Source organism: Culex pipiens, chromosome 1 (assembly GCF_016801865.2).
Source record: "Culex pipiens pallens isolate TS chromosome 1, TS_CPP_V2, whole genome shotgun sequence".
In the NCBI taxonomy this organism is placed as follows: domain Eukaryota; kingdom Metazoa; phylum Arthropoda; class Insecta; order Diptera; family Culicidae; genus Culex; species Culex pipiens.
The window spans coordinates 66130118-66151851 of NC_068937.1; the positions used below are offsets into that span (position 1 = coordinate 66130118).

Here is a 21734-nt window from a genome sequence, read left to right on the forward strand (position 1 = left end):
TGATTTTTTACGGATTTTACCATTTCTCAGGTTATTATCAATGAAACTGGATTCTGTTAAAAGGGTTGTGTAGGGGACATCTTAAGATGACTTTGCTGAAAAAATCTCGTTCCTAGAACAAATCCTGTTATTTTGGCAGCTGTCTAAAGTTGGGGTACGTTTTTGGCTAAAAATGACCTCTCGAAAAATCATTTTTCTTATATTTTTGTTAGAATTGCTCGAAAACTACCCAAATGTTTGAAAATCTCCACTTCAAACATTAAAGCGAGTCAATACGATTCCCTCGAACAAGAAACGCTGTTGGATGACTTGTTTTTACCATATCGTTGTATTTCAGCATCATTTTAGTTTCATTTGACCCAATGTCACCCCCTCTAAGGAGTGAGTTTGGGTCAATTTTAAAACTATTGGCATTTAAGGTAGTGTTCATCAAAATCCACCATATTTTGGGAAAATGTTAGTAAACTATCTAAGAACAAATCTACGTTGAAAGATTTTCGATGTTATTTAAATTGTTTTTGTTATTAAGAAATTTCGAGAGGTGTTTCGTTTTTTGACCCATAGTCACCCCCACTGACGGTATTAGAACTTTGTTCAAAAAAGTTCTGTTGACCGTGGTAGCAAACGATAATAAGTTAACCTTCAGATAGAATCACTGTCCTTCAGAGACGCATCGAGCTCTACAGGCTCAATAAAAACTCTCTACCTGCTCTGTATGGTAGAACAGAGCTAAGCTCTGTTTGCAGCGAACAGAGCCAGCTCTGTATGGAAAAAAATAATATTGAATTGCATATATCTCAAAAACGATAAGAAAATCTCAACGATAAGAAACAAGAAAAAAACTATTTATTTTCAAAGATACAAGGTATAGAATATTTTTGTTTTTGACAAAGTTGCTCAACTAACAAAATTGAACAACTCTCTCGAAGAAACCTATCGCTGAGCGCTATCTTCAACAGATACCGAAATAAAAACTATTTTTATAATAAATACTGCTTGCAAAAAACACAATGCGACCGCGTTGTAGGCACAGGTACAGTCGTCCCTCATATTCGGAACAGTTTACAGATCGGTCAATGTTCAAAAAATCAAGGAAAATCGATAATTAAACATAATGATTTGCTTTTACCTTCATGTGAAAACTTTTCTTGCGATCTTTCGATTGATGTATGGAGCGACTGTAAATTTTTACGTTTTATGTCAAATTTTTCCTTCTAGTTTCCTTCTAGAACACTTTGGTGAGGATGTTGTATCCCATCAGCTTTCGCCCTCCCCAAAATGTTTACCCTCCCCATACAAATGACATCGGCCGAATCTCCCGCATGCGGGGAGAAAACGCCATTTATATATCGAACCCCAAGCAACAAAAATCTTACCAGACAAGCACCGAAAATAATGACCAACTTCAATATTTCACTCAAACTTCATCCAGAAGGTTTTAAATACCCATGTATTTTTTTGTATGACCTTTTAAATTTTCTTTTAACGTTTCAAGTCATTTATTATTTTTCCTTCCTTGTTTCCTGAAAATCTGAAAACCGCAATCGTATTATTTGGGCACCTACCTCACCTCCATACTCGGAGTAATCCCTCTATTTTTTCCTTTTTTTATTTTTTTTTACACATGCTTGAAAAGTGGTCGTCTTAATACTTATTTTTAATTATAAATGATTTATGCATCTTTCTACTATTTCACCATCATCTGTATATTTGTTTAACAAATTCTTCTTGACACATATCAATTTTGCTGAAAACCTAAAGATTTTGTTAACCCAAAAAGATGCCCCTTTACCCCTTTAGCATTACGACTGAGCAGAGCCGTACCTTGGGTCCACGGCGCCCTTGGCGAAGCATCAATTTGGCGCCCCTACAAATTTTTCATCATTTTGATATGTTTACTTAAATTTTCAGCGATTGCTTCAAAGAGTTTTAATAATATAATGGTAAATGATGAAATAAATATAACAGCTGAAAAATCCAACCACAGTTTAATTCTTTGAAGAATATTCAAATTAATGTTTTATTATTTTTAAACCATTTCAATCGATTAAAAGATATACTATTGGTTTCCCATACAGATAGGTTGTAACGAAAAGTTGCTTTTGGATTAATGTTGACTGAAAATAGCAGAGTGTTGTTTTATCTTTTTAAGCAGAATTTGATCTGACCTAGCTTAAAGTTCATGGTATCAGCAAACAATTTTCCTGAATTCCTGAAAAAATAGTTCAACTGATTAGAAAATGGATTCCTTTTGAAACTTGTTTTTGGATGGATTCCTTTTGAAACTATTTTTTTTTTTCAATTTATTTATGAAAACAACAAGCTCTTCCCGGCAAACTTCGTCCTGCCCTTTTAAGGTTTCCTGACGTTTTTTGTTTGTTTGCTAATTCAGCCTCCTGTGATCAAAATTTGATTTTACGTAACTTTTCCCATACAATCTGCAGATTTTCCGGAATCGATTCCAGAGTGGCCAAAGTTGTCAATTTTTGGCGTAAGAACCTTCCTTGGACTTATACGAACCCAACGCAACAAAAAGCACCTCGATCCGACGCTCCGTATTTAACTGATTCGCGTTCAAACAAAACCGTCGAAATTTTTTATACATATAGAAGATATTTCTCTCGTGACTGTGTTTTTTAATTGATATAAAATTCCTAAAATTTGTTTTTTTTTTTTGAAAATTCATAGCTTCAAACAAAGGTAATTAGTAGAATTTTTTTTGTGTTTATTTTTCGACATCTAAAGTTTCTTAAAATTTTGTATAAAAACCATCACACTCAAATAGATGGTGACAAGCAGGAATTCCCGGGAAATTGACAATTTTTGGACCTCTCGATTCTCGGGAAATTTGGTCGAAGCAAAATTATATAAACTAATAAGAAAAAAAAAACATTTGAAAATTCGAAATTATTTAGAACATTGGATGTTCAATGTAAGATGTTCAAGTTCGAATGAACCAATGCTTCTCTTATCTTCTAATTCAGAAAGTGTAAATTTTAACTTATCAAAAATTCCAATAACTATAATTGGGAGAACTTAAAATAATGTGGACCCCAAAATTTACCTTAAAGCATACTTAGCAGTTAGCCACAAGAAAAAGTCTAATTTTTTCATATTTTTGTTTATTATTTCTAAGTGGGAAAAGCCTTTTCAAGATAAGTATAATTAATTTCCATATCCTCTTTCAAGCATAGCAATCCTTATAATCTATTTTTTTAATTCTTATTAATTTAATTTCGCTGTATCAAGGTAATTTCCTTTTTTTTATGTAATGGAGTAATTTTGTGTTCCGCTTAAACCTCAATATTAAATTATATTTTATAAAAAAAAACTTTGGAAATCTTTGTAAAGTCAGCCAAATGTGAACATTCGGGTTTTCTTGATTACTATTTCTTCAATGAATATTTAACAAAAATCTATTAACAAGTTCATACAACAAGTTGTATCGCAGATTCAGAAAAAAATCAAGAGGTAGATCATAGTTCCCAAAAATGATGAGGCTACTAATTAACGTTTTATTGAATAAGTATGAATAAATCGTAACTGAATTCATTGAAAAGAAACACATTTATAACTTTTGTTTATACATTACTGGCACTATTGGCATAGTTATAAACACTACCGGGTCCCGGGAACTACCGGGTCCCGGGAACTACCGGGTCCCGGGAACTCCCGGGAAATTTCCAAATTCAACTCTCGATTCCCGGGAACTTGAAAATCTCGAGAATAGTCACACTCTACACTCAAAGCTTTTAGATTCGTTTGTGTAAATGTGAAAATCTAGGTGAAATCACACTGGATAGCCCAACACATGGAATCCATGAAATAAATAAAAAATGTATGTGAAAGATAAGCAACTTTGTCCATTCCATTAAAACTCAACAAAACAAAAATTTTCAAGGAAAATGTTACAAACATTCTTCAAATTATTGTCCCTAGAAGCAAAATTAAGTGGAACTTTGTGTTTTCCCAAAAAATATTGCTGTTTTTGGAGTTGGAATTTTGCTTTGGTTTAAATTCTTATGGGTCCGCGATAGTGGTGTTTCTGCAAATCAAAATTTTCAAGAAATTGTATAATATTTTACTTTTACGACTAAAAAGTTTGTGGGCATGCCAATCCATGGAACTTTGTCGAAGACACCCAAATTTTACTTTTTCACTCTTGCTACAAGCAATTGAATACAAGCAGCATATCAAACCAGTTTTTTTAATATATCAATTCAGGAATATAATATATACAATTTATGTGCTCTTAAAAAACCAACAATTTTATGTTGAAAAAAAAAATATTTTGCTAGAAATTTAACAAAAGTCAAAGCATTTCTTGTGTTAGAAATATTCAATTCAAACATTTCAGTATTTCGAAAACGTAGGCCAATCTCAACGCACAAGTTTGCATTTGAAACGATAAAAATATCTCAAATGCCATTTTCTTTAAACTTGAAATATCTTATTCTTTTTATTTCAGTTTTTCAATAGAAATGTGTAAATTTCAATTTAATAGCTGATTATATATAAAAAAAACTTCAAAACATAAAAAAGCTTGATGGTTCCTGATGCTGGAAAAAATGGTGAAATTTAAATTGAATTTTATAAACTGTAGTTGAAATATAAAATCTCTAGCTATTTCAAAGAATTGATATAAAACTCCTGAACTTTTTGCCACTTGGGCGCCCCTTTTGATAAATGAATTTAGTGAATTTAATTTTAAATTTATTTCTAGTATAACTATTAAAATAGTTGATTTTGGCGCCCCAAGTGTTTAACATAAAATAATATTTGTAATATTCCGATCCAGATTATCGAGTTATTTTGTAGTCCTACTTTAAAATTTAGCGCCCCTTTTGTTCTGAACACCTTACTAGGATTTTATAATAACATGACAAATTTGATCAATCATCGTTTTCGGCGCCCCCCAAGGGCTGGCGCCCTTGGCGGTCGCCAACTGCGCCAACCCCTAGGTACGGCGCTGCGACTGAGTAAACTCCAGATTTATTTGTAGTTCTTCAATTTATCGTGTTGTAATATGACACACATACCAAGCCGGGACCGTGGTGTAGAGGTAAGCGTGGTTGCCTCTCACCCAGTCGGCCTGGGTTCGATCCTAGACGGTCCCGGTGGCATTTTTCGAGACGAGATTTGCCTGAACACGCCTTCCGTCGGACGGGGAAGTAAATGTTGGCCCCGTTCTTACCTCATTCCTGATATCCCAATTCTTTTATTAGTGTGTGTAGTTCGAGTTATGGTTTGATTATCTTTTTATGTCCATCGTTCGTATAATCTCATGTTTATTTTATTTTTTTTTTCTTATCACTTGAATAACCCTTTCTTCAAATCCAGGTGCTGAAAATATTATACACACTCAAATTCCATTCTTGACTTCGGCAGAAATTTCTGCCGAAAGTGTTCGTCAGAATGATTTGCTGCCGAAATCTCGGTAGAAATTCAAAAATTGCCGAATTTGTCAGATATTTCAACCGATACTTCGGCAGATTGGAAATAAATGCCGAAGTTCGTCACATTATTTTAACGAACATCTCGGTATAAAAAAAACCTGCCGAGCTCGGCAAAATCCAGCTGTCAAACGCGTGGAAGTGCCGAACTGTTCGGCTAGATTTTTGAGTAGCCATATTTGTTTCAATTTTGTGTTGTGATAATTTGTGCCGGTTCCATGAAATATTCCGGATTTTCTTTTTGAAAGGCAAGTCCAACAGTAAGCAGGCACGCGCTGAAGGAAGTGGACGTAAGGATCAATAATAAGCTCGGTGAGTAATTAGAAAATGAAATAGGTGTTTTTTTGTTTTCAGTTTTGAATTCAATTTAGTAAAACTTCAATATTTCTTTACAGTGCAATGGGGAGATAACTGCATCTGATATTCCGCAGCTATTTATTGTAGCGAAGGAATTTAAGGAAGGAGAATCCTGTCTTGCTTGCTTGGCGAAATTAGCAAAAGTTAAACTCTATTGCTGAAATGCTCCTCTGCGGCCGAGCACAACAGCTAACAAAATCCTTCTTCAGCTTACGTAAATAACCACTTGTATTGATTGTGATAACAATGACGAAAAATAAAAATATCAACTTATCCGTTATTGCATCTTTATTTATTTAAAAAACGTAAATACCGAAAAGCTCGGTTGGTTTTGTTCTAAAACTGCCGAGATTTTCAGATAAATTATTTTTAGATATGCCGAAATCTTCGGCAGAAAAACGGCCACTGTCAAAATTCGATTTGCCGAGACTTCAGCAGAACAATTTTCTGCCGAGCTATCTGCCGAGCGCTCAGTTGTTCTGTTTTCGGCAGAATTCTGCCGAAGTTCGGCATAAAAATCTGAGTGTGTATTCATAACTAAAAAAGAAACATTAATACATTCACACACAAATTAGCCAAGATCAATGTACAGTATCCTGAGCTGGCGCTCGTATTTGCCCTTTCCGAATTGGTAAAGGGCAGTCTCAAGCCCTCCGACCATTCCACTTTTCGATGGGTTCGGGGTCCCAGCCATGCGGAGGGACATTAACCATTGGAAAGTTTCAAGCTTTAACCCTTTAGAGCCTGAATTTTCGAAAAAATATGTTTTAATCTAATGATGGGAAAATGATTTTTAAGACCATACGAAAATTATAGGCTAGTTTTGAAAATTTTCATTTTTGGGTCATATATGACCCATCAGGCTTGAAAGGGTTAAATGCTCTCTATGATTTTTTACATTATGTTACCTTTTTTTAAATGAAATAAGAAATTGAATGTAAATAGCACAAACATTTTTTTCTTAATTTCTCAAGCAAGGAAATCAGTGAAGAGTTTTTAGCTCTAAATGTCTCTTTGGACATTTGCCATTTAATTACCTGTATTATAAATATTTGTTTAAGCAAGAAAATCAGTGAAGGGTTTAAGCTTTTAAAAATTCCATTTTATTACTTGTATTCTATTTTTTTATTTTTCAAGCAAAGAAATCAGTAAAGTGTTCAAGCTCTAAATGCTCTCTATGGAATTTTGCCATTTTATTACCTGTATTCGAAATATTTTTCAAGTAAGAAAATTAGTTCTGAATGCTCTCAATGGAATTTTGCCTTTTTATTGCTCTTTTTTGATTTCCTTGCTTGATAACTACTGTAACTTTGTTTACATTTGTGATTTTAAAGCTCTGTGATATTATCTCAATTATTTGCTGTAATCACCATATAAGCCGCCAAAACACCGCACTACATCAATCATTACCGCACATCGCACCCATAGCACCTGTTAGTCAGCATCAATCGGAAAGGTAGGGACGTAATTCGCCGTTGAAACTCCCGGCTACGGCTTGAGCGTGGAAGGTCCCAGGCCGCCCACCTGCGCTACCCACCTCGCCACCCCCTTTCCGCTAGATGGTTTGAGTCTGTACTACAGTACCCTTACCACACAAATTTCCGCCACTCTACCAAAAACGCTCCGCCACTTCAACAGATTTGCATCATAGATCATCAAACATCAAACAAAAACCACCTGTAAACCCAACTGTAATCCAACTGACGACCCAATAAACCAACTTTCTGCTGCTGGTGTTTTTATTTCGACGGACATCCGAATCATCTCCCATCTCGCTCTGCCATTTTGCACCATTGCATCGATCTCAGCCCCCTGGCACCACTGTAAATGCCTAGAACGTTTGACAGTTACCAAAACCTCGAAGAGCCCACGCATTAGTATGTGTGAAGAGCCCACCATAAACAATGCATTGGATAGAGTTTGGGCATTAGTATGTGTGAAGAGCCCATCATAAACAAAGCTTTGAATGAAGTAGTATTGGTGTCTTCTGATTGTTTACATAAAAATAGGAAAATGGCGCGCTTAATTAAAGATAATAATTTTATGATAAATTATTACAAAATTTGATTCAAGTGGTCACGCGAGTGGTCCTGTGTATCTTGGGCATATTTCCGGACGTTTATCGTGTGTGTATGAGGCCGGAATCCAAGGAGCTCTTGAATCGGCTGGCTAGCTAGCTACAGCCGGAGAAGCAGAGTAAAATTTTACCTCTTCCGAAAACCGGTACCGGCCGGCAACAATAGCAATGGAGGATAAACCATTAAAGGAAAATCCGAATCGACCGGGAAAATCGGGGACCGAGGATAAACACTTGTTCACCCCCACTTTGTTTATTTTTCAAAATCTGACAGTGGACACCTTCGTTTTCTTCTTTGTTTTCTTGGTGTTCGTCATCGTATATTTTGGTTTCATAAACATGGCGGCAGTGACAGAGGGCTGATCGATCTCCATTATCGCCGTACGGACAGGAGAGGAAACCAGTAGCTGAACAGAGATAGCGCCATTCGTTGCAGCAACTGTGTGAGTACGACCGACGATTGTTTTTGCTGTGACCGTTTTGTCAAACTACCACACAGTAGGTCTATTCCCGTACTTGCAGAACTGCAGAATTTCTGCAGCTTCTGCAGAATTCTGCAGCCAGCATAAGTCACTTTTTTGCAGCACGTTCCCGTACTTTTCAGCTCGCTCTCTTCATCTCTCTCTTTTGGAGAAGTTCTGCAAGGAGAGAACCCAGTAAAATCAATCCGAATTCTGAAACGGAATCTAATTAGAATCGTATACAAATTCCGTTTCAAACGCAAAAACCGATTCCGTGTTCGAACCGGTTGTTGCGTTTGAAACGGAATTTGTATACGATTCTAATTAGATTCCGTTTCAGAATTCGGATTGATTTGACTGGGAAGCAGCAAAAAATTTGCCTGGGTAGCGCGTTCCAGTACTTTTTCTGCAATATTGTACACAGTTGAGTGGATTTACTCAAATTGGGTATTAAAGTTTTTTAATTATTTCAAAACAATAAAATAAAGGGATTGAGAAAAATAGTAATTGAAAGGAGTTTACCTCTAGAACGGGGGCATTATTTTTTTATTCAACTCAACATTTTATTTAAAAGATCAAGCATGTACCATTTATTAGGTTACAAGAAATTATTTATGCTTAGGTAGAAATTATACATTGGAAATTATTCAAAACTTTTACATTAGGTAAAAAAAATATTAGTAAAAGTTGCATGTACGTACGTTTTTTGCGATTTTTTTTTTTTTGCGGTGCTGTACATTGGAATTTCATAATAATTCAAAACATTTTTGAACAAGCCCAAACATGCTAAATATGATTATCAATGCAGAAAATGCATTTTAGTTTGTTTTCAGTTGATTAGCATTCTATTTTCATGGAAATTTTGAGGATTTTTGGAAAAATATTTTTTTTGCCCCTTGTTTTTTCAGACCAATTTTGAAGGGGGGAGGCCTTAAATATATAAAAATGTTTAAAATATAAAAAAATCATAATTTTAAAAATTCAAAATAAAAAAAATAATGGGTTTCAACTTAAAAGTTCCTAAACATAAAAAATCTTATATTTTAAAATTCTAATAAAAAAACAAAAGTTTGAATATTTCTGAGTTCAGAACACCAAAAATTCAAAAGCTACAGTTAAAAATATTTAAAGATACTAAAAACTGTCAAAAATAAGTAAAGTTTTAAAATTCTGTGAATCAAAAATTTTAAAATTAAATTTTTTTAAAAATATAAACAGTTAGTACTCTATTTTCCGAAGAACTTATCAAAATTTCCAACCTCTAATCTGAGCTTCTAACCTAAAATATGACTCAAAAAAAAGTACTTTTTATGATTCAAGATGGCGGCATTTAAGAATTTAAATTTCTTAAAATAGAAGAATTCGACAAAAATACATCAATTTTTTACGAATTGGTAGAACCGTTAAAAGTACAATTTATTATTTGCCAATTAAATTGACCTATTATTTTAACACACATAAACAATTGAAGATCAAAAATTATTCCTAAACAAATATTTATTTGAAATTATAAAACACAAAAGAAATGTGTCTTTTAAAAGTTTTTAAAACAATTTGTTTTTATAATACAATTTTTTGGTTGAGGTATTAGCCGTGCTGTAATACTGACTTTAGTTATTTTTTTTTGTCAGGTTAAAATATTAACACTAAAAAAATCGCTATATCATTTACATTAATGAACTAAGCCTGAAATCTTTCTCAATAAAAACAGACATTAAAAAAAACTACGCCAAAAATCAATGAATTCAAAATTTACAAACGTCCCTTCAAAAAGACTACTTCAATTTAGTAATAATAAAACATAAAATGTATTGCAACCAAGGGGTAAGACAGTGAGTAATTTTGAGAAATTTTGAGTAGAATTGAGTAACATTGAGCCACTCAGAATTTCTGAATCTTCACAACCGACGTAACGAATTTTGACAGTGACATTTGAGAAAATGACAAATCACTCAAAACAAAAAAAAACAACGTGAGGCAGCACTTTTGCATGAAATTAAAAGATCAGCAGAGCAGGTTATATTTCATGTTTTCCGGTTCGGAATTTATGTAAAAATATTGGCCGACGTTGTCCGTCGTCCGTCTGGACAACTCTCCGGCCATCATCTTCGTCGACGAAATTGACGTTATCACCACAAAACGTTTCTAGCGGTGCTGAAGCCACCTCGTGGGAAGGGGTGAACGACCGTGTCTGGAGCGCAACAGAACCGGTGGTAGTGGTGGCCTGCCGGGTGAAAGTAGCGGCGTGGGCTTTGGAGGCAGTGATCTCGGAGGTCCTGGTGAGTCGACTAGAACTCGTCCACTTCGTCTTAACCGCGGAAAGGGTTTGCGAGGTCCAACGAGCTGGATCAACACCACGACTTACAAAACCAGATGGACAGATTCGATCAGACAACAGACCGCCTCCGCTTACATCAATGCCGAGCAGCTACAGGATACGATCCGGAAGAGGATGAACTGCTTGAGTCAAATTTTGCAGATCCTGCAGACAGACATAAACCTGTTGTCGGCGGAGGGCGACGGAATCAGTCTGTATCGATCCGAATCTGGAGGCGGGGCGGATGACAACCAACCGTAAGAGGAAAACGCATGTTCAAACACAACTGGAGCTACTCCATAACAAAAGTATTGAGCAAAACCCCGTCAAAACGCGGCCATCAAATGAAATGTGGTTAGTTTTGCCCTTCCCAAGAAACCGTCGAGCCTAAGTTTCACGATGTACGTTCCCATTCCCTGCCGAAGTTGGCGGCCCAAGCGGCCCCTAGCGAAGTTAACGTTGAGAAGTACGACGGTTCAATAAAGAGCCGGAACTGCACCCGAGGTGAAACCAGAACAGATTACATCAAGCCCCCGATCGAGGAATGCATCAAAACCAAGCGCAAGCTACTGGGAGAAACGGAAATAATCAACTCGTTGTAGCGCAGGGCAAGGTGGCCTCTCACTGGAAGAAGTCGGCCTGTGACAACAGGATTGTGCCTAATTTAAGCAAGGTGAACTCAGAGGACATCAGCGCCTTGTAGGAGTGTCCGCGCAAGCCAATTTTCCTGCCGACAGAACGGACCAACGGAACGGAACGGACCAAGAGCAGTTGTCTTTGCCCGCCTGGTTTGATCAACCGGAACGTGGTTCGATCAGTATCAATCAATTTAAAAACGACCGCGTTTTGTTTCAACAATTAAATAAAAAAAAATTAACTTAAAAAAACCTGAGCGAACATGGTATGCACTTTTAAACTGTTTAAAGCAGTTGTTTTAGATAAATGAAATTCGAGAAATTAAGTCTGGTGACTGCTTCGGAGTGATGACGTGTTCCGGCGGATTGCCGATTCATTTTACGGAACAGCGCAAGACAGTTTAGCAAATTCTAGATACTTTCAATGCGGAAACCGGCCTTGGATAATCAGTTGTCCCTTCCTCCAACTGTTTCAACGAAGCCATTCCGGAGATGTGCAGATAAATATCCGAGTAAAGCGGTGAAATGAGGTCAACAGCTTCAACGAGCATGAAGCCGGGACACCAAATCTAGAACCGCCACGTTGTCGTAGTAAACACGTACAATAACTGAGGTTTTCTCTCTTGCAGCACCTTCCGTAACAAAATCCGGAACAGTAGGAATGGTCTCTTCCTTTTTCTGATGGAATATGGCCAAATGTGGGAACTTTCCCAGCATCGTAGCGTGAAAAAAAATCTTATTTGTTTGTAAACACGTTAATCTGTCAAAGCATATTCAAAAATTCCGTAACTCAGCGAGAAAAGAAAATCAAGAGGAGCATTGAGTAACTTTGAGCCACATTGAGTAATTTTGAGAAATTGAGTCACTCAGTTTCTCTCTGTCCTACCCCTTGATTGCAACTAGTAATAAAATGCATGATTTCACCCAACTTGTAAACTTTATGTAAGCGTGTACTCAACATCCATCACACCAAATTGCAGTAACTTTTTGACAAGAAAGAGAAGAGAGAGCTTGCAGAAAAGTACGGGAACGGTTTTGCTGCAACTTCTACCTCTCTCACTGTAGAAGTTCTACCTGAGAGAAAAGTTACTTTTGTTGCAGAAAAGTACGGGAACGCTCTGCTACCGTTTTTGTGCAGAATTGCAGAATTCTGCAGTACGGGAATAGACCTAGTAAGCGGCACACGATCGCTTTCTCCGGGAACAGCGCCATCTGTACTCTCGGACCAAGAGCAGCCCAATTAACCCTCGTGCGTACAGCTACTTTTCCACAATGTCTAACCTGTGTGTGAAATGTGCTAACGCGATCAAAGGGGAATCGGTTCGCTGTGAAGGATTTTGCTCGTGCGAGGTATGTCTGCGGTGCTCTGGAATGAGCGCTGCCATGCTGACATCGATGCAGGCCAATGCACACTGCATTTGGATTTGCACGGCCTGCAAAAACATACTCGCAAAGGCCCGTTTCTCCAACGCAATGGTCTCCGCAGACAGAGCCAACAACGCCATCGTTGAGTCTCTTAAGACGGAGATCAAAGACGGTATTCGTACAGAATTTCAGGAGAATTTCAAAAAATTAACCGCAGCACCGAACGCAGGACAGAAACAGTTTTTGGGCCTTGCGCCAGGAAAACGGCAACGAGATGAAAACGATCAAAGCAGCGAAATCTCTGCGAAGCGCGTAGTTCCTTACACGCAGGGTGCAACAGAGTGCAATGAAAATGAAGCTGCAATGTTCTCATCGTCGTCCACCATGGAATCAACAGAACCGCTGTTTTGGCTGTACATGAGGGGATTCCGCCCAGACGTCACCGAAGAGACAGTCTCGCAGTGGGTCCAGCAAAAGCTCGAAACCGACGCCGTCAAAGTCCGGAAGTTAGTACCCAGGAGAAGGGACATCAGGGAGCTGAGTTTTGTCTCTTTCAGGGTAGGCATGCCGATTGCTCTCAAGGACAGAGCGCTTTGTAGTGATACTTGGCCACGTGTGGTTAAGTGTCGGGAGTTTGAAGACAGGTCGCAACAGGGGTTTGACCCCGCTATCCAATAGTCGCAGGAAACTCAGAATGCCCCTGTCAACCCGTCTCCTCCCCAACTCATCAATCCGGCTCTCTCCGAAGAACCTCAGCTGAACCCAGCGGCTCCGCCCGGCGATTCTCAACTGAAGATTCCCGTCACATCGCCTCCCCGCGACTTGACGCAGCCCATGTCTGTGCAGTCGATGGGGAATCCACGATGATCACCGAAGATCCTGAACCGAACGTACCGTTACCAGACGCCACAACCACCCCTCTCCCAGATGTTGGTCCTTTCACGCTGTACTACCAGAATGTACGTGGGCTGCGAACTAAGACAAACACCCTCCAGAAAGCGCTTAGCTCATGCGATTACGATGTGATCGCCTTCACAGAAACCTGGCTTTGTGACGACATTTTAGACTCTGAGCTATCTCTTGACTACAGTTTCTACCGTAAAGACCGTAACCAAAACACGAGCGACTTGCAACGTGGGGGCGGCGTGCTGATTGCCATAAAAAACTCGGACCTCATACACTGCAAACCTGTTGTTATACTCGACTGTGAAACCCTGGAACAAGTCGTTGTACGAGTTACCCTACCACTCACTCAATCTACATTTGCTGCACCTACATTCGGCCAGGATCTTCGCCTGACGTATATCGAAAGCACTCGGCTTCCGTCCAAAAAATCTGTGATATGGTGAGTAGTTCGGATACCATCGTAGTTGTAGGCGATTACAATCTGCCTCACCTCAACTGGTCTTTCGATTCGGACATCAACGGATACCTGCCAACAAACGCATCTGCTGAGCAAGAAATTGCTTTCGTAGAGTCTATGCTTGCAACTGGGATACAGCAAATCTTCAACCTGCCGAACTGCAACCGAAGACTTCTGGACCTGCTGTGACACCTGTACCAGAATCTACCGAAAGCTTAACATACGACTTCACTCGTTATGACTTTGAAGCGGTTAACATCGCACTTTCACAAATTAACTGGACTGGCATACTTGCTCACTGCTCACTGGATGAAGCAGTTTCCCGTTTTTACGATGCACTATTCGACGTTATCCAACTCCACACGCCGCTGAGACGACTACATCCTCTATCGAACCGTAAGCCTTGGTGGAACGCTACACTTCGAAATCTACGAAACCGACTCAGGTAAGCAAGGACCCGACTCCACAAGCGACGCTGTCAACCAAATATAGCAGAAGTGCGGGAATTGGAAGAGCTCTACGAATCCCAACAAAATGCAGCTTTTAGTGAGTACATTCATCGCATCGAAACAGACGTTAAGCAAAACCCTCGCTCTTTCTGGACATTCCTGAAGAGTAGAAAAAAGGTAGTGGGATTCCAACTGAAATCTCGAACGGATGCGTAGAGGCGAACTCTGTGGAAGAGGAAGCCAGCTTATTTGCTGACTTTTTCAGCGGGGTTTACTCTACCTCTCTCCCTGCAGCGTGCAATGAAGTTGTAGATCACATACCAACTCATGATTTGCATCTGCCAGTTGTACATTTCTCGATAGAAGATGTATTAAGAGCCCTTGATGATGTTGATGTTACTAAAGGTCCCGGCCCGAACAGTATCCATCCATCTTTCTTGAAAAATTGTGCGGCTTCTCTCGCTCTTCCTACAACTATCATTTTCAACCGCTCGCTTGCAGAATCCACAATTCCCACTGCTTAGAAATTGGCTAGTATTACGCCAGTACATAAAGCCGGCAACGTTCACAAAATCGAGAACTACCGAGGTATTTCAATTTTGAGTGGTTTTGTTAAACTGTTTGAACACCTGGTGCATGGAGCACTTTATCCAGTATTGAAGCCGATCATCGCCAAAGAACAACACGGGTTTGTTAAGCGACGCTCAACCACGTCCAACCTTCTCCTCCCCAAGTAACCACAAGCACTAAATTGAAGTATTTATTCAGTACTAAATCAGCACTCGAATGCTTAGAAGTAGTAAATAAGCTTTGCGAATGCCTCAAAGTACCAAGACTTTGCAGCATTACAACTGGCATTAAATCACCATTTACGACCTTGAAAATGTGCTTCAAAGCATTTGATGTTTATCAACAAAGTAACCCATCCATACGGGAAACATTTCAGCCAGGCACGCTCTTATTGACTTTAATCCTTCTCCCGTTATACCGTTCCAATAAGCGTGCGGGCTAAGGTGCATTTCCCCCAGTGTGCAACTGTTTTATTTTTGCGTGAACTGGGTTCAATTCCCGCTGACTGAAGTGTTTTTTTTGTTTATTTTTTTTTGTGGAAAACTGCAGCCTGTAATTAAGCCAAATTTTTCAAAATATATGCCCATAGCACAAAGGACATTATCAAAAGTTCTCTGGTAAATTGAATGACTTTTGTCGCAAGCAAAAAGCTGCTTTCCGGAAGTCTGATTGCCGTTCAAGAGCCAAACGACATGCGACACCTAGTGTTGAGTAGCAGAACAGAACGAAGAATGTCGATTGAAATTTCCGCCCTTTGAGGTTATGTATGCGAATTCTGTTTTGTTAAATTCCAGCGTTCAAAACAACTTTTGAGCAAAAATTCGAGCTGATACTTTGTTAACTTTTGATGCTCTATCATTTTAAACAATATTATTTTTTCAATATTATTTTTTTTCAAATTTTTTATTGCGTTAATTTATAGAGGGCAAAGAGTTAACAATCGTACTACTTGAATTTTTTCTCAAAAGTTGTTCTATGAGCTGTAAATTCAATTTTAAGTTTGCATTCCTATGTAACCGAACAGCGAAAATCTGAATCGCCATTCTTCGATGCTTTGCGCCATCTGTCGGAATTTTTGAGCTTTTGATCGCGAATACACTTTGTGAAATTTTGCCAACCGTGGACCAAGCACTCCTCGGAAAAACAGTTCCCGTTAGCCGTCAGCCAGTACATGTCCCTAATAACCTCAAGCTTTCCGTAATTGATTGCACTGCACTTACTGGCTGGCCGCAATTTGCTGAGTGACTCGTAAATAATTTCCGTTCAACGAAATGACAACGGGTTTTTGAACCAGAATCCCTTAACAGCAGAAAGAAAGTCTTCATTAATGTTCGATGCATCAACCACATCGATTAAAAGTTTCAAAACAAACACTCCTTTCAAGATACATCAGTTGGCTGGCGCGCATCCTGGAGATCGACGAGAAAAATGCAAGAATAACATCAACTCACACATGAAACGTAACAGGAGAAAAAAAAAACAAAGGAGGCCCACCTCCAAGTGTGTGGAGCAGCTAGCTGTCCTTTTTTTCCCCCAGCCTTGACGTCGATAAAGCAGTTTTTGACAAAGAACTTTGTCCTAAGGGCTTTATTCTGGTGAGGTGTCAATCCAGAAAAACGAAAAATGTCGCGCGTTACGAAAATGTTGCATGCTTGGTACTGCGGAAGGGGTCAGCAACGAATGAAGTGTGGCAACAATGGTGCAACATTCTCGCGTGACAGTTCCAAGAAAGCAGGAGACGAGGCAAAATTTGCACCATGTTGCCACATTTCATGCGGACTATATAAGCTAACAGATAGCCTCTGAATAGTTAGTTTTGACCGAAAATCCGTCAGAGACGGATCGACGGTGGTAATTTTATTGCTCACACACACATACACACATTGAAAGACACAGGTTGAGCACCACCTTGGGAGGAATTCTGTTCTAAAGAACATTGTTAAAACGGTCACTCGGAAACCAGAATGATTCAAGGCAATGGGGTTGGGACCAAAAAAAAGTAAATCTTTCCCAGTTCCTGAGGGGAACACCCGTGAAGAGTATCGGGGCCGGCATTTACAAAGCGGATTCAGTGGCAGTTTTTCACTCAACTAATGTTAACATGTTTAGGTTAATGTTAACATTCCATAGGTCGCCTCCCTAAGGTGTCGTGATAAGGTCCAGTTTGTGACGATACACTACCTTCCCTTTACTAAGCAATCGAATCCAGAAGGGAAAAGATCACCAGTTGTGTTGGTCCGAGCCGGGATTTGAACCCCGATCTACCGCTTACGAGGCGGAAGCGTTACCACTAGGCTACGTGGCTTGGGACCAAACTGGTAGGATATTGGCCACACCCGGAGTGGCCATGGCCCTGAGGGAGGTTCTACCGGGGGGACATTTATCGAACCATACGACTTGGGGCAATATGGGTATCAAAATTCATGGTTTTTGATACTGGTGATGAAAATGGCCATTTTGACAGGATTGGCCACACCCGGAGTGGCCATGGCCCTGAGGGAAGGTTCTACCGGGGGGACGTTTATCGAACCATACGACTTGGGGCAATATGGGTGTCAAAATTCATGGTTTTTGATACTGGTGATGAAAATTGCCATTTTGACAGGATTGGCCACACCCGGAGTGGCCATGGCTCTGAGGGAAGGTTCTACCGGGGGGACATTTATCGAACCATACGACTTGGGGCAATATGGGTGTCAAAATTCATGGTTTTTGATACTGGTGATGAAAATTGCCATTTTGACAGGATTGGCCACACCCGGAGTGGCCATGGCCCTGAGGGAAGGTTTTACCGGGGGGACATTTATCGAACCATACGACTTGGGGCAATATGGGTATCAAAATTCATGGTTTTTGATACTGGTGATGAAAATGGCCATTTTGACAGGATTGGCCACACTCGGAGTGGCCATGGCCCTGAGGGAAGGTTCTACCGGGGGGACATTTATTGAACCATTCGACTTGGGGCAATATGGGTATCAAAATTCATGGTTTTTGATACTGGTGATGAAAATTGCCATTTTGACAGGATTGGCCACACCCGGAGTGGCCATGGCCCTGAGGGAAGGTTCTACCGGGGGGACATTTATCGAACCATACGACTTGGGGCAATATGGGTATCAAAATTCATGGTTTTTGATACTGGTGATGAAAATGGCCATTTTGACAGGATTGGCCACACCCGGAGTGGCCAGTGCCTTGGGGAAGGTTCTACCGGGGATACATTTATCGAACCATACGACTTGGGGCAATATGGGTATCAAAATTCATGGTTTTTGATACTGGTGATGAAAATGGCCATTTTGACAGGATTGGCCACACCCGGAGTGGCCATGGCCCTGAGGGAAGGTTCTACCAGGGGACATTTATTGAACCATTCGACTTGGGGCAATATGGGTATCAAAATTCATGGTTTTTGATACTGGTGATAAAAATGGCCATTTTGACAGGATTGGCCACACCCGGAGTGGCCATGGCCCTGAGGGAAGGTTCTACCGGGGGGACATTTATCGAACCATACGACTTGGGGCAATATGGGTGTCAAAATTCATGGTTTTTGATACTGGTGATGAAAATGGCCATTTTGACAGGATTGGCCACACCCGGAGTGGCCATGGCCCTGAGGGAAGGTTCTACCAGGGGACATTTATTGAACCATTCGACTTGGGGCAATATGGGTATCAAAATTCATGGTTTTTGATACTGGTGATGAAAATGGCCATTTTGACAGGATTGGCCACACCCGGAGTGGCCATGGCCCTGAGGGAAGGTTCTACCGGGGGGACATTTATCGAACCATACGACTTGGGGCAATATGGGTATCAAAATTCATGGTTTTTGATACTGGTGATGAAAATGGCCATTTTGACAGGATTGGCCACACCCGGAGTGGCCATGGCCCTGAGGGAAGGTTCTACCGGGGGGACATTTATCGAACCATACGACTTGGGGCAATATGGGTGTCAAAATTCATGGTTTTTGATACTGGTGATGAAAATGGCCATTTTGACAGGATTGGCCACACCCGGAGTGGCCATGGCCCTGAGGGAAGGTTCTACCAGGGGACATTTATTGAACCATTCGACTTGGGGCAATATGGGTATCAAAATTCATGGTTTTTGATACTGGTGATGAAAATAGTCGGGACCGTGGTGTAGGGGTAAGCGTGATTGCTTCTCACCCAGTCGGCCTGGGCTCGATCCCAGACGGTCCCGGTGGCATTTTTCGAGACGAGATTTGTCTGATCACGTCTTCCGTCGGACGGGAAGTAAATGTTGGCCCCGGACTAACCTAAAAAAGGTTAGGTCGTTAGCTCAGTCCAGGTGTAGGAGTCGTCTCCCTGGGTCCTGTCTCGGTGGAGTCGCTGGTAGGCAGTTGGACTAACAATCCAAAGGTCGTCAGTTCGAATCCCGGGGTGGATGGAAGCTAAGGTGTTAAAAGAGGTTTGCAATTGCCTCAACAATCAAGCCTTCGAACACCTAGTTTCGAGTAGGAATCTCGCAATCGAGAACGCCAAGGCAATGCTGTAGAGCGAATAATTTGATTTATTTTTGATTTTTGATGAAAATGGCCATTTTGACAGTATTGGCCACACCCGGAGTGGCCATGGCCCTGAGGGAAGGTTTTACCGGGGGGACATTTATCGAACCATACGACTTGGGGCAATATGGGTATCAAAATTCATGGTTTTTGATACTGGTGATGAAAATGGCCATTTTGACAGGATTGGCCACACCCGGAGTGGCCATGGCCCTGAGGGAAGGTTCTACCGGGGGGGGGGGGGGGGGGACATTTATCAAACCATACGACTTGGGGCAATATGGGTATCAAAATTCATGGTTTTTGATACTGGTGATGAAAATGGCCATTTTGACAGGATTGGCCACACCCGGAGTGGCCATGGCCCTGAGGGAAGGTTCTACCGGGGGGACATTTATCGAACCATACGACTAGGGGCAATATGGGTGTCAAAATTCATGGTTTTTGATACTGGTGATGAAAATTGCCATTTTGACAGGATTGGCCACACCCGGAGTGGCCATGGCCCTGAGGGAAGGTTTTACCGGGGGGACATTTATCGAACCATACGACTTGGGGCAATATGGGTGTCAAAATTCATGGTTTTTGATACTGGTGATGAAAATGGCCATTTTGACAGGATTGGTCACACCCGGAGTGGCCAGTGCCTTGGGGAAGGTTTTACCGGGGATTCAATTATCGAACCATACGACTTGGGGCAATATGGGTATCAAAATTCATGGTTTTTGATACTGGTGATGAAAATGGCCATTTTGACAGGATTGGCCACACCCGGAGTGGCCATGGCCCTGAGGGAAGGTTCTACCGGGGGGACATTTATCGAACCATATGACTTGGGGCAATATGGGTATCAAAATTCATGGTTTTTGATACTGGTGATGAAAATGGCCATTTTGACAGGATTGGTCACACCCGGAGTGGCCATGGCCCTGAGGGAAGGTTCTACCGGGGGGACGTTTATTGAACCATTCGACTTGGGGCAATATGGGTATCAAAATTCATGGTTTTTGATACTGGTGATGAAAATGGCCATTTTGACAGTATTGGCCACACCCGGAGTGGCCATGGCCCTGAGGGAAGGTTCTACCGGGGGGACGTTTATTGAACCATTCGACTTGGGGCAATATGGGTATCAAAATTCGTGGTTTTTGATACTGGTGATGAAAATGGCCATTTTGACAGGATTGGCCACACCCGGAGTGGCCATGGCCCTGAGGGAAGGTTCTACCGGGGGGGGGGGGACATTTATCAAACCATACGACTTGGGGCAATATGGGTATCAAAATTCATGGTTTTTGATACTGGTGATGAAAATGGCCATTTTGACAGGATTGGCCACACCCGGAGTGGCCATGGCCCTGAGGGAAGGTTCTACCGGGGGGACATTTATCGAACCATACGACTAGGGGCAATATGGGTGTCAAAATTCATGGTTTTTGATACTGGTGATGAAAATTGCCATTTTGACAGGATTGGCCACACCCGGAGTGGCCATGGCCCTGAGGGAAGGTTTTACCGGGGGGACATTTATCGAACCATACGACTTGGGGCAATATGGGTGTCAAAATTCATGGTTTTTGATACTGGTGATGAAAATGGCCATTTTGACAGGATTGGTCACACCCGGAGTGGCCAGTGCCTTGGGGAAGGTTCTACCGGGGATACATTTATCGAACCATACGACTTGGGGCAATATGGGTATCAAAATTCATGGTTTTTGATACTGGTGATGAAAATGGCCATTTTGACAGGATTGGCCACACCCGGAGTGGCCATGGCCCTGAGGGAAGGTTTTACCGGGGGGACATTTATTGAACCATACGACTTGGGGCAATATGGGTATCAAAATTCATGGTTTTTGATACTGGTGATTAAAATTGCCATTTTGACAGGATTGGCCACACTCGGAGTGGCCATGGCCCTGAGGGAAGGTTCTACCGGTGCCATTGATTGAATAAATTTAATTAGAATTAATTATTCAGGATTAAATAAATAGGCAAAGATTTAAAAAATATAAATAAAAATAGCATGATTTTTAGAGTTTTGTACAAAGTTCTTTGTCATATTGGTCATGTAGAACATAACCACCTGCACCTTTTTTTGTTCGAGCTTTCGGTGAGGCATTAAATCGGCATCACTGTGCGCCAC

General features: G+C 40.6%; 1 long non-coding RNA gene across 1 annotated transcript; it reads left to right on the top strand.

The window, feature by feature from the left end:
- Positions 1–2761: 2761 nt before the first annotated feature.
- LOC128092600 (uncharacterized) lies at positions 2762–6896 on the top strand. The gene is made up of 2 exons (XR_008211920.1): positions 2762–5765; positions 5849–6896. It is a non-coding gene; the product is annotated as an uncharacterized LOC128092600 (long non-coding RNA).
- Positions 6897–21734: the final 14838 nt, after the last annotated feature.